General features: G+C 40.3%; 1 pseudogene; it reads right to left on the bottom strand.

Moving 5' to 3' along the window:
* Nucleotides 1-332: 332 nt before the first annotated feature.
* On the bottom strand, nucleotides 333-972 carry LOC128865726 (putative nuclease HARBI1; annotated as a pseudogene).
* Between the last annotated feature and the right edge of the window lie 14064 nt (nucleotides 973-15036).

Here is a 15036-nt window from a genome sequence, read left to right as displayed (position 1 = left end):
AGGACTCCAAAGGCACGCTCAATTGTGTTCCTTGCTTTTATATGTGTTTTATTGAAAATCTCTTCGCTAGCGCAAGAAGGTGTTGCTATTGGTGTTAGAAGCCATGGCTCCAAATGATAACCTGAATCACCTAAAAGCCATTTAAATACTCCGAAAATGTGTTCCCTGATGAGTTTGAATCTCACCGGCGAAGTTTCCCATATACCGTCGTCATGACATGGTCCTGGGAATCGTGCATTGACATTTTGAAAAATTAGTTCGTCGTTGCAAATCTGGGAATGGGGTTATAAGTTATAAACATTACAAAATGTTGATAAACCAGTATTTATTTTTTATAAACTCACGGCTTCAACATCAATGCTGTAGTATCCCTTGCGATTCATATGCTCATGAGGTACTACTCCAGCGACTAAAGATTTCGGGGAAAGTATTGCAACATGTGTGCAGTCAATAGCACCTATGACGCCTTTTTTCCGAATTTGTTATGGAAACTGCAAATTTTAAGCAGTTGAAATGGTGAAAATGCATATTTTGTACCATGTTCAAAACTTACCCCCTCTTTATGCTGTTGTAATGCTCCGCCGCATTTGGAAAACTAATTTCAAAGTATTTGTGTTCCACTATCATTTTGCAAATTTGCTCAATACATCTCGACACGCTTGGTTGACTCATTGCCGAGAAGTGGCAGTTTCCTATAACGCTTTGGTAGGAGTCATTTGCCAGAAAAGTACTGAAACAAACTGAAAGTACTATGTTGTAATGCATACCTATATATTTTTATTAATATATCAAGCCCACACGAAGCTCAAATGGAATTCTTGAATTCCGCTCAAACTTGTCAAGTGGTTTGAGATCTTGAATAAGTTCCCCGCAGAAAGATTTCGGGAATCTAAAGAACCTCCTGAAAATGTCTTCTTCCAGAAGGAATGGGTCTTCCGTGCTGCGTAAACTAGCAAGAATCCGTCTACGCATGTTTCTAAAACGTCAATAAATACACAATTATTCGAGTTCTTAAGAAACTTTTACCCAAAACATATTACTTCGCTTTATTTTCGCGCTTTTTTTGCAATATATATAAAACAATTAATTCCTCTTCCATATTTTTCGTTTTGTGAGCTACTCAGCAGTAGATCACTAATTAGTGACTTTTTTTTGAGACTAATGACGTGAGATTGCTTACTGAATTGCAGCTAGTCTCAAAATCAAATTTCACCACGAAAAGTCTCAATTAGAGACTTGAGACTGCTTACAAAATTCGGGCATAAGTGTTCCATAGACTCGTCTTCATCACAGCAGAACCTGCGTTATCTTCCACTAGATAATCCTATTGTGTTAAAGTGTTTATTATAGGCGAAGTGACCTATAAGTGCCCTTTTTATCTAAGGTTAGAGCAGATTTTCCTCTGTTGGCATTGTCCAATATTCTTTTATTGGCTGATGTTCAAGGCCGCTTGAGGCATTGACGTAATGAAGTTGCATGGCTTTGCGGAGCTACATTTTTGCCTAGCCGACTGCCTCCGTTTCCGTTACCCATTCTACAATGGGGAATAAAAAATAAAAATCTCTAGTATATATGTACATATGTGCGTGTATGTATGTGTTATTCTAAATCAGAAATGTGTCAGATGACATTTTTTTTAATTCTCTCCATTGTGTAAAAATATGTCCCAGATATTATTTTTAAAATAAATTTAAAAAAAGTCACCCTTCAGTTTGTAGTCACTGGTATGCATGAATATAATAGACTCACACGCGTGTATGGATGAAAGTGAAATAATATTTATTCTTTCCATTTGGTAATCATGCGAACTTCGATTGTCTGCACATTTATTCCCTTTTTTTGTTATTATTTTTGTGTGGCATTTCGCAACTCTCTCACGTAGGTGGCATTCAAGTGGCTGGTTAAAGAGCTGTTCAGTCACTGTTGTTGTTGTTGTTGAGTTGTTCATTCACATTCACCAATACCGCAACCTTGTGTTGTTGTTGCTTGTATTTGGCATAAACGAGCTTCTTTAATATATCCGTCGTTCGTTCGCCACTCATCTTGATTGCCACTTGAAAATCCATGCGAACGCGCAAAAGAAACGAAAAAAGGTGGAAAGTATTTATGTAACGTAAGCTGCTCGACCGGCGGTGCGTGGCTATTGGGGGGCGTTATCATGATGCAGAAAAGTTTTCACATGCTTGTATCGCTCCTGTGGGTATTTTCATCAAACAAATTTTCGGCGCTTTCACGGAAATCCATATAAATTCGGAAAAAGTGAAATCTTTTTGCAAAAACTGTTGTTTTCCACGACCATCGGCACTCTCTCACTTTCATCAGCTTAAAATTCAAGCGCCGCTAAACACTTTTTGTATACGCGTTTTTTTCGATTTTTTATCGGCACTTTATTCTGTTGGCTTTGACTGCCATTGAGTTGCGCATCCGACGTGGTGTTCCTTTTGCTGGCGCTTACGCTTAAGGTAAGTGGCACTGAAGTGAGATGGCAATAAATAAAGAAAGCCGCAAGAAATTATTGGAAGAAATAAAAAAATAAAAAATGATCAAACAAAAGGAGCAATTTTTCATTTCTAAAAACATCCTTCCCGTCAGCAAAGCGAGTGAAAACGCCACACTTTTGATGTGTGTGCGTGTGTATGTGTTTGTGTGTACGTGTGCGTGTGAGGCAAGTTGCTGTTTTTTTCTGCTTGTTGGCATTTCAATCGTAAAAAGGATTTTTTGTTAAGGCTTTATAATGATTTCCGTTGCTTACTCGCGCTTGCGGAGATGCGTTGGCTTAGACCGAATTAAGGCGTGGAATATTATTAATAAAGCAAATGAAAAAGGAGAATAAGCAAAGTCAAAAAGCAAAACAAAAAAAAAAAAATTAAGCTGAGTTTAACACAAGTGCACAAATATCTACACTAAAAAAAATTATAAAAATAATAATAAATCTAAGCAAATTGAGGAGCTGCAGCGCTGAAGCTAAACATTTTTTTATTTGAAAATTTCGTGGCATTCTTTTTATTAGAATAATTTTTGCTCCCACTAAAGTATGGGACACCGAAATTCTTTCTCATAAATTATACATTTTTGCAGTCACTCTTTGTACGAATTTAATTTGTATTTTTCCTTTTCTTGTGCTTGCAGAATCGCTCAGCTCATATTCGACCACAACCTCAACGACGACGGTGTCGCCGACGAATCTACTGCCCTACTTCGACTTCGATGTGCCGCGCAATTTGACCGTGACATTGGGTCAGACGGGATTCCTGCATTGTCGCGTCGAGCGATTGGGCGATAAAGATGTGAGTATTTGTAAAAATGAGAAACAAAAAAAAAACAAAAAAAAAACAATATATGCACAAGTAGAAGATAAAGTGCGCCATTATGTGTCTAAAGGGGAATTTCGGGTAAAAGGAGGTTGTTAAAATAATATGGCACAATTAGCTTGAAAATAATGGAGTTTTGCTGAATTGTTGATAGCTCGGCGGCATACTAATTGCGATGCATATATTTGGCTTATTGCAGTGGGGCAGCGCAAACTTTTTGTTCTTAGTGAAAATCAACTTTAATTTCTATGTAAGATATGTACATGGTTGTACCGAGAAAAAAGAGGCGGCTAAAACTCGTACAGTGGCATTGAATACAAAATAAAAAAATATATATGTACATAACAGATGTATATAAGAGAGGTAGGTGGAAAGTAACGGTGCCTTTTTTGGTTTGGATCACTTCAAATTGGCAACACTGGTTTTTGTGTGACAACCGATTTGAGAGTTATCGGGTCAGGTTGAGGTCTGTTTACCTGAAAGTGTATTGAATAAGGTGTAATTGACAATTATGCCAATAGGTATTCCAATTTTAAAGAAAATATTTTCAAATGAGTAAAAACTTGTACAATTTGTTACTTTCTAAGGTGGCGCAAAATTAATCATCCAATTTTTTTTTTTATTAAGAGGTTAGGGGTAGTCAAAGGCCCGAAAAATTATGATTTTCAATAAATCTTTTTGCTAGTCTATTGCTTTGTGTTACAAAAATAAAAACTTAGCATTAATACATCATGTTTCGACTTGGTTGGGTAGGGTGGTGATTCATCCAGAATCCAACTTCTTCTGCACCATTTTGTTGCCACATCCTCGTTACCAAATTGTTTAACAGTTTTTTACAGTAGGACTATATCCAGTCTGTGCGGTTTAGGAACCTTATTAGGTAGTTGACGTCTAAGCCAGACAGTTGCTCGAGACTCTCGAACAGCGGTTTGCCCAGGGTTAACATTCTGTCCTTCCATAGGGCAGGGTATTCACAGAGGAAAAAGAAGAAATGTTTAATTTTTCTCCGGTTGTTTACAACTGTGACAGTATGTGTTGTGAGGGATGCCCATTTTGGCTGCTTGTTCTCCGACAGACCAGAAGCCAGTTATGACTGCCGTTAGTCTCCAAGCGTCCCGTGGTTTCATGTTTATCAATGTTGACGATTGCTTAAGGTGGTAGGTGGGCCATAGCGTTCTGCTAATTTGGCATTTCGTCTGGTCTCTCCATCTACCCCGATTCGGAGGTGTTTTAGGAAAATTGCTTTCTTGACCGCACCTAGTGGAGTGAATACTGGTACTGCAAGAGCGCTTTTCATGGCAGATCCCCCTCTTGTCAGTTCATCAGCTTTTTCGTTACCTTCTATGTTCCGGTGTCCCGGGACCCAAATTAAGGTTACTCTATGGTTTTCATTCAAGTTGGTGAGGCTATTCCTACTTTGCTCCACCACTTTAGAGGTTGTTATAGTCGCGACCAGCGCCTGGATTGCTGCTTGGCCATCCGCAAGAATAGCGATATTGCCCTTAAAAGAGAAATCTGCAATTAGTAACCTACAGGCTTCTCCAATTGCTAGTACTTCCGCTTGGAAGACGCTGCTGGTATTAGGAAGACGCACAGATTTTTCAATTCCAAGTCTATGAGAATATATACCAGCTCCAACACCACAATCCATTTTACTGCCATCTGTATAGACTGTGGTATTGAAGTTGTTTAGAGAGAATCCCTTATTCCGTTCTATTTTAGATGGAAAGAGTGTGGCAAAATCCCTATTGAACGTTACCATCGGGACGATGTAGTCAGTCCTCACCGAGGTTAACTGAGTTTGTCGCAATAATAGACTAGCATGACCAAGCTAGCGACCCGCTTCGTTTAACCTAAATGCACTCATGCTAGCCGTTCTCTTTATATGTAGGTCTATTGGAATAACGTGTGTCAGTGCATTGAGAGCCTCTCTAGGACATGATCTGATTGCACCGACCGTTATTGCACATGCTGATCTTTGTATTCTGCCTAGTAGTTTGGTATTGTACTCTCCCCCTAGAGCCTTCCACCAAACTACCGAACCATACGAACCTAATGGGTCATATAACCATCTTATACAGCTATAATGTATGCTTAGGTTGAAGGCCCCATCTTCTTCCAAGCATACGTTTACAGGCATGTAAAGCAATTTCTGCCTTCCTTACCCGTTCTTCGACGTTTAATTTCCAGCTATGTTTGGAGTCCAGAATTACCCCTAAGTACTTTGCACTGGTTGATAGTGACAGAGTTTGTCCGTTGATATTTGGTAGGGTAAAAATTGGTACCTTATATCTGGTGGTGAAAAGCACAAGTTCTTTTTTACGCGGGTTTCAGCTTAGGCTACATCCTGTGGCCCAAGAGTTAAGCTCGCCTAACGCCCTTTGGATGATCCCACTGATCGTATTTGGACTCAGTCCTGACACCATTAGCACCACATCATCAGCGTACGCCATCACTTTTACCCCACCTCCGTCAAGTTTTATTAAGATTTTGCTGATCACACATAGCCAAAGAAGTGGAGATAATACTCCCCCTTGTGGAGTGCCCCCGTGGACCTTCTTGGTTATGTTGATATTACCCATATTAGCTTTGATGATCCTGGTTTCTAGCATGGAGATAACCCAGTTACTAATGCAACTGTCCACCTCCAGGTCTATCAGACCTTCGACTTGACTTTATCAAAATTTCAAAAAAAAAAATTGTATGGGAGGTTGTATTAGTTTTAAAGGTGGCACACAGATGGCGCTATTTATCACTTTATCGCGTTGGCAATACTGAATATATATTCATGACAAAGCCTCATCCCTAGGCTTTGTTTATCAGTATCTGTTATTTCGCTGAAGTATAAACAACGCAGTGTTTTCGTGCTCCGAGTATGTCAACTTTCGTGCCGTCGAAACGCAATTTGCGGGAAGCTTTGCTTTTCTGCTTCAATTTGAAAAAAAATACAGCCCAAGCCCGTGAATTGCTGCAGGAGGCCTACCCAGACCATACTCCGTCGATTTCAACATGTGAGTACTGGTTTCGACGATTCAAAAGTGGTGATTTTCACACCGAAGACAAGGAGCGTCTTGGCCAGCCCAAAAAGTTCGAGGACGCGGAATTGGGGGAATTGGTAAACGAGGCCTCGTGCCAAACCCAAGAAGAGCTTGCTGAATCATTGGGCGTTGATAAATCAACCGTTTGCAAGCGTCTAAAAGCGATGGGAATGATCCAAAAGCAAGGACATTGGGTCCCGTACGAGTTGAAGCTGCGCGACGTCGAACGGCGACTTTTTACGTGCGAATTGCTGATCGAGCGACAAAATCGGAAGGGTTTTTTGCATCGGGTGGTGACTGGCGACGAAAAATGGATCCACTACGATAACCCAAAACGCAAAAAATCATGGGGTTTGCCCGGCCACGCATCAACGTCGACGGCCAAGCAGAATATTCACGGCAAGAAAATCATGCTCTGCATTTGGTGGGATCAGGTCGGCGTCGTATATTTTGAGCTGCTCCAACCGGGCGAAACAATCACGGGGGATCGTTACCGACTGCAATTGATGCGTTTAAGCCGGGCATTGAAAGAAAAACGGCCGGAAACGGTAAAAAGGCACGACAAGGTTATTTTGCAACATGACAACGCTCGGCCGCATGTTGCTCAACCTGTCAAAAAATACCTTGGAACGCTTGGCTGGGAAGTGTTACCCCACCCGCCGTATAGTCCAGACATAGCTCCCTCCGATTATCATTTGTTCCGGCATATGAGTCTCGATTTGGCGGACCAGCGGTTCTCCTCGTACGAGGCTACCAAAATATGGGTTGAGTCATGGATAGCCAAGCAGCGGCCAGAATTTTGGAGAAACGGCATCCGGAAATTGCCCGAAAGATGGGCGAAAGTTGTAGCTCGCGATGGCCAATACTTCGAATAAAATATTTTGTACCGTTTTTTCGCAATAAAGCCCCAAATCTTCGAAAAAAACCTTTAAAACTAATTCAACCTCCAAAAAAAAAGCTATCGCTGTTTGTGTGGAGCCCGTTTATTCAGAAGTCGCTTGCGGTGATCATCACAAGTCCTTGGATATTCTTCTAAAATCAATCGTACCAGGGAAATTAGTTTTATTAATAGATAATCGTTCGCCTGATCGATGCTTTTTTTTCAATATTAATAATGTGGCGGCCTCAGGAAATTTCAGATTTTCGAGAAAAAAAACCGAAAATCAATTGTCAAAAAAAAATAGAAATTTTTGAAAAAGAATCCTTCGATCAGCCACGAGTTTTTTATGTTTTTCAAAAGCAATATAAATTTTATTGAAATCTACCAAGCGGTTTTTAAATTACTTCCCAGTTCAAAAAACACAGTTTTAAAAAAAACGGCTTTAAAGATTTGCTATCGATTCCGGAGCGCACGAGCGCCCTTTGTTAATTGTTGAATAACTTAAAAAGTGCTTGTCAGATTCACTTGAAATTTTCACACAATATTTTTAACATATTCTACTTTAAGAAAATGCAAAAGAAAAATACAATTTTTTGAAAATTTTGACTACCCCTAACCCCTTAATAGGATTAGTTAAATATTCTAGAGGTACCCATCGGAAATTCAAAAATTCGATATAATCGGTTTGAGGGTTTTCAAATCGTTATCTCTCTCTAAATAAAGGTAAAAACACATTTGCATCTAAGCTGCTCATTGATATCTACATAGATTTTTTGCGCCGCATAAAAGCAAAGTTGGTAGTAATTTTTCACGCTTACCTAAATTTTATTTAATTTTTTTTATTGATTATAGCAAGTAAGCTATATGAGATGCTCTATTCTTGCTGAAACATTTTTTTTATATCACAAAAGGAAAGTAAAAGGAGCTTACCGCAATCGCACAGACAATCCAACGCAGCTAAACCTTCGAACTCTTGCACGCCGTACCTTGACAAGCCTTCACAAAGATTTATTCTATGCTTAGCATACAAAAATAATACACAAAAATATAGAAAACTTCCATTTTTAGCAGCTAATAAATTCGTGGCGACCCCAAACAAACGCCACAATTCATCGCATTGCTGTTTTGAGTTCTTAATTCGATTGCTATTTTGCTGTATTTCGGCTACTGCTGTATATTCTGCTCGCACTTCTATTAAAGGCGGACAACTTTAAGCAATTAGATTTTTAATTCAATATAAATAAACGCTACATACATACATATTCAGCAATCGCTCTCGCCATTCATCTTTTATACAAATTTTGTCAATGTCCTTGACTACGTTTCGCCTCGTTTCGTTTCGCTTCGTTGCCGTTGCCGTTGACGTTGACATGTTGAAAGGGTGCAAGTTAAGCATCGCTCATGCATCACATTTGATTACAGCCTCAACTTAATTTCTCTCATTAAATCAACAGAATCCGTATCGCCTCTGTTGCTTTCAGTATCACTTCAATCAATGTCCTGAGTGCTTATACTTTTTGCTTTTAACTGATCCATCTTGCCGTCTTGTCTGGTACGTTTGTATGTATCTCGGCTGCGGGTGTACTTTAGCTGTTATTTTCTTAATTTTTTTTTTATATTTCTTATTTATGCTCTCTTTTTGCTTTCTATGATTACCATCGGAATGAACGTTCAACATCATCAGGCTTTATCTTAACTGGTCACGCACTGGAGCGTTTAATGCTATGTACCCACGGCACGTAATTCGCTAAGTAATTCGCGAATTACCCTCTGTTTCCACGGCGCATTCGCAATTCACTTTGGCAGCTTTTGTTCTTTGCTTTTTATTATTATTTGTTGTGAATATCGGTGATGAGAGAAAAAAGGAATTTAAAGCTAAAATTTTACTTAATTTATTCCTTCATTTTTGCAGTAATAAGATGAGTGGCTGTAAATAGCAGCAGTCCAGGAAAGGACCCTATTAGAAATATTGGGTGAGAAGATAAATGAGTTGCTTGGCTGCCGCCGAATTAGCCACGTACTATTGGAAATGGAAGAGGCGTTACAGAAACTAGTTATAATGGAATTTGATCTACTCCACAGTTCTTGAGGGGTTCAGCAACTTCCCTGAAATAAGAATTTTGTTCACAATATCTGTTTTTGTGCTCATTATTAAAATCTTACTTTTTCTGATTATTTTCAACGTTCGCTTATTTATTTTATATTGGGTTGGGGAAAAAGTAATGTCGTATTTTGTCAATTGAGCGCGACATTTAAACATATCTTGCGTTGTGCTTATTGCATCGAGACACACTAAACGCCGATTTGAAGACGACAATCTGTACTACAAGTGTCTCTTTGACAGTGTTGTGATCGTATGCTTCAGTCTTAAGTTATAGCACGTCAAAGATGGAGTCCACCAAGCAAGAAATTCGTCATATTTTACGTTTTTACCACCTTAGAGGTAAAAATGCAACGAAGGCGGCGGCAAAAATTTGTGAAGTTTATGGGCCTGATACTGTAACGATTCGCAGAGCACAGCGTTGGTTCGATCGATTTCGTTCTGGTGTAGTAGATGTCGAAGATGCACCCCGTGCTGGTAGGCCAATCGTCGTAGAGACTGATAAAATCGTTGAAATTATCCAAAGACACCGTCATGTTAGCATTCGCTCGATTAGTCAGGAACTAGATGTAGACCACAAAACCGTTTGGAACCATTTGCAGAAGATTGGATTCCAAAAAAAGCTGGATGTTTGGGTGATACACGTGTTAACGCAAAAAAATCTCTTGGACCGCATCAACGTTTGCGATTCTCTACTAAACCGGAACGAGCTTGACCCATTTTTGAAGCGGATGGTGACTGGCGATGAAAAGTGGATCACGTACGACAACGCCAAGCGAAAAAGATCGTGGTCGAGAAGCGGCGAGCCGGCTCAAACCATCGTCAAGCCCGGATTGACCGCCAGGAAGGTTTTGCTGTGTGTTTGGTAGGATTGGAAGGGAATTATCTACTATGAGCTGTTCAACTATGGTCAGACCTTTAATTCGGTTCTCTACTGGGAGCAACTTGACCGTTTGTAGCAGGCGATTGACCAAAAGCGGCCAGAATTGGTCAATAGGAATGGTGTTGTGTTCCACCAGGACAACGCTCGTCCTCACACATCTTTGATGACCCGCCCGAAGCTACGGAAGCTCGGATGGTATGTCCTATTGCACCCACCATATAGACCGAACCTGGCACCAAGTGACTATTATCTCTTCTGGTTCATGCAAAACGCCCTTGGTGATACCAAGTTGGCCTCAAAAGAGGCTTGCGAAAACTGGTTGTCTGAGTGTTTGCAAATAAGGAGGGGGATTTTTTTATAAAGGGGGGATAATGAAGTTGCCTTCTAAATGGCAACAAGTTTGCGAACAAAACGGGGCATATTCGACTTGAATCGGATAATTCTAAGTACGTTAAATAAAGCGTCAAATTTCGATCATAAATACGACATTTCTTTTTCCCCAACCCAATATTTAAATTTTGAATAAAACTTTGGAAAGGCAACGATTTGTGCGTAATTCGCAAAGCAATTGAAATTGAATTACTTACAAATGAGGTAATTCGCTCTCAAAATCTTGCATGGCGAATAAAGTAATTCGCCGTGTAATTACTAAGTGCGCATAAGAGAGCGAATTACGAATGGGAGAGGAAATTATGTATCGTGTGCGCATAGCATAAATCCATCAACGTTTCGCGTGCTATGCAAGCATAAGTATTTATGCTGCGTATAAATAGATTAGGGCGCTGCCATATGCGTCTGTACGTAAATATGTATGCAAAAGTATGTACGCATACACACATAGACAAAGCCTTGCACATTGTTACGCTTGTGTGCCTGGGAATTTTGGCCAGCCGTCCGATTCCACTACAAACATACATAGGTGTGCATCTTGTCAGCTCTTACGCCTATGCTAATATGTCAACATCACAATTACATTACGCCATGCGGAAATTCGCAAGCAAACAACACCGAGCCACGCATTCAAACCCATGCCCGAGTATGGCTGCTCAGTCTTCGGTGCGTGTTGCTCGGCTGTGGATGCTCAAATTGACAAGCAAAAGCGTTATCGCCTTTGGCAGCGAAGGACAAATTGCCGTCAAACATTTAGGGAGACATTGATGAGAAAGTATGCGACACCTTTAAGGCTGTCGTAGATAAAAAACTCTGTGTCTCTACTATGTTTTCAGCTTTCTTTTTTCTCTCCACGATTCTTTGCTATGGCCAAGGCCGTTGCTCCAAATAATGAAAGCAACGAAAGCAATCGCTCCAATGACTAATTTATGAGCCATCAATCACGAGGCCCATCATTTGCCACCCGGCATGCACACCACGCTTTATAGTGGTAGTGGTTAATGTAGATCTATGTGCACAGGGTGATTCGATAAGGCATACTTTCTTTTAGACTAAAATGGAATATATGTCATCAAAATATTTTTGTTTCAATTCGTTTTTTGTGTTTTTTAATCTATGGTATTTATGTATGTATGAAACAAAATATCCATTAAAATGCACACTACGGCTCCCCTACCAACACTGGATGCGCATATCAAAATTGTTCGTGATTTTTTTGGTACTGTTCGGTCTGGTTATTATATAATTACACTGTTGTTCTTCAGCTCCGAAATAGTCTTGAGCTTGAATTTGAATTTAAAAAGGTCGAGCCAAGGAGCACCAGGAGATTTGGTGGCTCCTAAAACACTCAGGCTAAAGAGCCCATTGTATTTAAAGCTCTGGAAAGGGGGTAGATAGTCAAGAAGGGAGGAGAAAAGTATCAGAGAAAGAGATAGAAAAGAATAGAGACAGAGATAGAGATAGTTAGTCCTGTGAGAATTTTCCAGATTCTTTGGCAAATCTGTAAATATCCTCCAGTTTTAGAGAATGAATATTACTCATTCTCATGACATCGGAACCCAATACTCGTAGTCGTGCTCTAGCAAAGGCAGGACACTCACAGAGAAAGTGCTCAGTGCTATCCGCCTCCTCCAAGCATGACAGGCATACCGGGTCCTCGATGATTCCAATGGTGGTCATATGCTGACCCCATGGGTTGTGTCCTGTAATGATGCCGACCATCAACCGAATGTCTTTCCTTCTAAGTTTTAGTAGAAAGTTTGACAGTTTTCTGTTCGGACTTGTCACAAAACACTTTGCAGTTCTGCTGCGTTCTAGACCGGACCATCGCCCCTTATGTAGATTGCCCACATAATCGCTGATACAATTCTTGATTCCTGCGGGACTGATTCCGATTATTGGCTCTGGCCCCTGTGGGAGCACCGCTGATCCACGGTTGGCCAATTCGTTGGCAATTTCGTTTCCTTGAACACCGGAGTGTCCCGGAACCCATATAAGTACAAGCCTGTTTTGTCTTGCGACAGAATTGAGCTTCTTCTTACATTCTTGAACAATCCTTCAGGTTTGCTTCGAGTTCTCCAGGGCCTTCAATGCAGCCTGATTTGAGTTTTTTCAGGTTTGGTAATCGCTCTGTTACGAGCTCACCATACCTGTCCCAATTCACATTTCGAGGATTCCTACCGGAAGGTATTGATATTGTGTCAATTCCCAGTCGGAATTCGATAAGACGATGATCAGAAAGAGAGTCCTCTTCCAAAACTCGCCATCGGTTGATTTGATTTCCAACTGACCTATTGGTAAGTGTTAAATCACTCACCTCTTGTCTCCTTCTGGTCACAAAAGTTGGTTTGTTACCAGTGTTTTGAATGACCAAATCGGATGACAGGATAAAATCCAGTAACTTGAGACCTCTGGGGTTGCATTTGCTGCTTCCCACACAATGTTATGTGAATTTGCATCACAGCCCACTATTAGCCCCAGATTATTGGATTCTGCGTACTTGACCACTTCTCTTAGCTCCCTCGAAGAAGGTGGCTGTAAAGAGTCGTAGGGTAGGTAGGCCGAAACTACGATAGCTTCGACAATGTTCCCACTTTTCAAGTACTTTATTTTTGCAGCAACGATATCTCCGGAGCATAGCTCTTTTAACATCGTGTGTTCGATCAACCTCGGCATGATAATACATGCTCGCGGTCTCACATTCCCTTCACAATGAAGTATTTGTTCCCACGACATAGCACCTAGACCACAGATACGCTTGTGATATATCCATGGTTCTTGTATTAGTATCTTGAGCTTAGTGACATAGACAATATTTTTCACGTAACTCCAGAAACAGAGGTCTAATGGGGACAAATCGCAAGATTTGCCTTGACTTTTTATTTATAAAATTTAAGTTTCTTATTTTAATTTTTTTACAAGTAAGTTCTCGCTGTTTTTTTGATGAAAATACAACTTTATTCTGAAAAAATAGTTACAAGTGAATCATTGAAAGTTTTGCCCATCGCTGGTTACTACATTTCCCCATCTCTCTGGTTGATCTCGTATACCGTCACGGTAAAACTCTTCATCTTTTGAGGCCAAGCCATTTTTTATGTCTTCATATGAATGGAACTGCTGGTCAGCTAGACCATCGATCGGCACAGCTGATAATCGGACGGCGAAATATCTGGAGCATATGACCGGTGGGGTAGGATTTTTCATTTCAGTGCTTTCAGGTAGGTTTTAACGGGTTTGGCATCATGCCTCTCCGCGTATTGCGGCCGCTTCTTGCGCAGTGCTCAGCTTAATCGCATCAATTGAAGTGGTGCTTTCGCTTGGTTTTAACAGTTCATAATAAATAACACCAACTTGGTCCCACCAAATACATAGCATAGCTTTCGCAACGCGAACATTCGGTCGAGGCGACGACGTAGAAGCATGACCGGGCAGTCCCCAAAACTTTATTTTCTTGGGATTGTTGTAATGAATCTATTTTTCATCACCCGTCACGATACATTGAAGAAAACCCTTCCTTTTTTGTCGCTGGAGCAGTTGCTCACAGGCGAAAAAGCGACGTTTAACATCCCTTGGTTTTAGCTCTTAAGAAACCCAAGTCCCCTGTTTCTGAATTATTCCCAAAGCATGCAATCGCTTGGAAATGGATTGGCGGGTAACTCCTAATACTGAAGCAAGTTGTTCTTGCGTTTGACACGGATCCTCATTGAGCAATGCCTGCAACTCAGCGTCTTCGAAGGTTTTTGGCCTTCCTTCACGCGGACAGTCGTCAACATTAAAATTACCGTCTTTGAAGCGTGGGAACCAATCTCGACACGTTGTTTCATTTGAAGCAGCATCTCCATAAACTTTTTGTAGCTCTCGATGCGCTTCAGCCGCCGTTTTTTTGGGAATGAAAGAGGAAAGTCCCGCAAATGACGATTATTCGGCACAAAATCACACATTTTCACAAAACCAAAAGTATAGGATACCAAAACAAGATCACTAATGTGTCGAAGGAGTTTGTTTACCATATGTCTAAGCTTGGTTTATGACGTCTAGGTTATGTTAGAATCGACTAGCACACACTGCTGGCGGCATCTATTGATAAACAGCGGGATCTTAGTTGCACACCTAATAGAAAAAATAATAATTTTTTTTTTAGAAAATTCAGCAAACTTTCATAAAAATTTCAAACTTTTTATTTAGAATTTCAAGATAAAATCCAAGTATGCAGTTTTGCAGTTCATTAAAGTTTGGTGTCGCGTTGATTTTTGACAATATTTTTCCTAGTTGAGCTATTCCGCATTTGCATATTTCATAAAGGACAGTAATGTGCTCAACTTGAATACTGATCTTGAGACTTGATGTATACGACCCCTAACTATGAATCTCTCGACTAGAATGCTTCTAGCGGTAAAACTGTTAACCAAACCAGAGTCTGGATACCTCACAAA

The sequence above is a fragment of the Anastrepha ludens genome, chromosome 6 (assembly GCF_028408465.1).
Source record: "Anastrepha ludens isolate Willacy chromosome 6, idAnaLude1.1, whole genome shotgun sequence".
In the NCBI taxonomy this organism is placed as follows: domain Eukaryota; kingdom Metazoa; phylum Arthropoda; class Insecta; order Diptera; family Tephritidae; genus Anastrepha; species Anastrepha ludens.
Note: the sequence above shows the minus strand (reverse complement) of the source record. Positions and strands in the feature narration are given on the sequence as shown.